Source organism: Suncus etruscus, chromosome 1 (assembly GCF_024139225.1).
Source record: "Suncus etruscus isolate mSunEtr1 chromosome 1, mSunEtr1.pri.cur, whole genome shotgun sequence".
Lineage (NCBI taxonomy): Eukaryota > Metazoa > Chordata > Mammalia > Eulipotyphla > Soricidae > Suncus > Suncus etruscus.
The window spans coordinates 154,641,793-154,644,407 of record NC_064848.1 but is presented as its reverse complement, the minus strand read 5'-3'; the positions used below and the strand labels follow the sequence as shown (position 1 = coordinate 154,644,407).

Here is a 2,615-nt window from a genome sequence, read left to right as displayed (position 1 = left end):
CCAGAAAATAGATTTGGGGGGGGGGGTGGAAAGAATTGTTTACTATCATAGAGCTAGACTCAGAAAAAACAAGCTGCTGGTGCCAGGTTATACTTGAAGTAAGAGTCACAAATAAACTAGCCAGTGGGGAGCTTTTGTCAGGCTTTGGTACTGAAATTCCTTTGTGGGTGTAGAAAGGCTAAGGCCGAATTTCTGTAGTAGAAAAGAAGACAAAAATCAAATAAAAGAAAAAAGGGAAAATGTAATGTCACAGCTGTGGCAGAATTATAGCCAGTAATCCACGCAAAGGGTCGATGATTGACTTCTCTAAATGGGCCTTCTGGCAGATAATTCTTGGGAGGAAAGTTAGGCACTGCACCAGGAAAGCCAAAAGCCATGTCTGGTGTGTGCTTCCTAAATAAATGGAGACAATACCTTTGTGGGTAGTGACAATACATCTTTTTTTTTTTTTTTTTGTCACACCTGGTGGCATTCAGGGCTATTCCTGGCTCTGAGTTCAGAAATTGCTCCTTGCTGGCTCAGGGGACTAAGTGGGAAGCCGAGATACGAATCAGTGTCCTGCATGTGAAGCAAACGCCTTACGTCCATGCTATTTTTTTTCAGCTCCTCTGTCCAATAGAAGATAAAGAAATAAACAGCACCAAAAGAAATGAAAAATTATCAATCTGATCCTAGCAGTGTAGGATTCAGAAGCTGTAATACACATAGCTAAATAGGTTAAAATAGTATGAAGACTAGAGTAGAATGAGAACCTAAATATAGGCTGGTTACTTTAACATATGAAGATAAAGAATCTATCCTGACACTGGGGAATTAGAACAAATAAGTAAAGCACTTTAAGCGAGAAAATTGTAAGGAGAAGAAAAAATTGAAGTAATACTAAAATCTTCTGTTCCTACATAAGCATAGAAAAGTTAAGGTTAGAGAAGAATTAAGCAATAGAAAACAATAGAATATATATACAAATTTTGATAGAAACATTGTTAGAAGGGGAACTGCTGGTTTGCTGAATATTTTCAGCATATGTATGCACAATACATAACATTTTTTCAAATTCCAATGAATTTAGATAAGACAGTAAAACTATGTTTGTAGCTGCTTTAAACAAAGTAGGCTTAACAAGAAAGATATACTCAGAAGAGTAAAAGGTATTTTGTTTAAGAGTCTATAAGTTCAGTCTTTTGATTTTTAAGAGTCTATCAGTTCAGTCTTAATTTTTATCTGCGGGTTAGACGTCATCTGTTTCCAGGCAGTCTCCAGGGGCTGGCAGTCATGGAATTTTTAGGAATGTGTGTCTGCATTCTGGTCTTTAGATGTCAGAGGACTGGGGGTTGAAATCAGCAGCTGAAGTCAGCAGGGAGTTGAGGAGGTAAAGTCGGCAAACAAAGCCTGTCTGTCTGTCCAGGGGGAGACTTAGTTCAGGTAAAGACACTGTTCAGCGGGCCAGGTAGTTCCTGCAGATTTTTTCTAAAAAAAACTGGAAAACTTTAAGCTAGAAGTTAGTGCAGACATAATAGTTGCTTGCTCTTGACTGGGTTCCAGAGAAAATATTTCTAGACCTTTATTAAATTTAGATAGCTTTAATTATTTTTAGGGGAAGCTATAGGCTTCCCTTCTTGATGTAAATTCTAGAAGTTTTATCATATAAAAATATTATAAAAGGAGTGTGGGCAGAGAAACTGCATTCTTTGTTTTTAGGATGGTAAGAGGCTGTAGTTTCTACCTATAAGAAAAGATGAAATTTTTATGCTACTTTGATTGCAAGTGAATGCAATTGACTGGTTTGATTATGCAGTTTTAATTTCTGGAAAAGATCAGATTGATTAGTGGGATTTCTTGAGCAGATCAGGCCTCAGAGCTGCAAGTGCTTCTCTCCTTTTGGGAGGACAGAATTTTATTTGAAATGATAACACAAAAATTAAGTTAAAGCAACATAGCATTAATTATCTTAAATTGGTTATGAAGCAAGGTAAATTTTCAAGTCATAATATTTAAATGTATGTTATATGCAAGTAAATAAAGTAGAGGTGGTAGGTATAGCTATTTTTCAATGCTAGAAATATAAGGAAAATAAAAGAAGCAAAACTTTTGCCATAATTGCAAGTTAAGTTGAATTTAGTTATACATAAGATTATAAATAATCATTCTATACCTAAAAGAAATGTTTGTTAAGAAAACTACATAAGTGCTCGCTTCGGCAGCACATATACTAAAATTGGAACGATACAGAGAAGATTAGCATGGCCCCTGCACAAGGATGACACGCAAATTCGTGAAGCGTTCCATATTTAAAAAAAAAAAAAAAAAGAAAAAAGAAAACTACATAATTGACATAACTGATTATATTGTGTATATTTTTAAATAAAGAGAGCAAAATTATTGAAAAAAATCATAGAAAGAATAGGGAGAGGAAAACATTTTTTAAATGGAAAGTTAAGTAGCAAGTAAGATGTGAAAATTATTAATGTAAATTACTTGTTAACTGGCATTCGTGTGAAGGCACAGTGCCAGTCTAACTTAGGAAAAACTTTAATGCTATGCTGGGAAAAAACACAGCTGAATTACATTACTGTTATTTTGTCACTTGAAATTTTTTAGGGTAAGATTTTTCTGGT

General features: G+C 34.8%; 1 non-coding gene across 1 annotated transcript; it reads left to right on the top strand.

The window, feature by feature from the left end:
• The first annotated feature begins 2,185 nt into the window (after nucleotides 1-2,185).
• LOC125996159 (U6 spliceosomal RNA) lies at nucleotides 2,186-2,292 on the top strand. Its single transcript, XR_007491222.1, has one exon. It is a non-coding gene; the product is annotated as a U6 spliceosomal RNA (small nuclear RNA).
• Nucleotides 2,293-2,615: the final 323 nt, after the last annotated feature.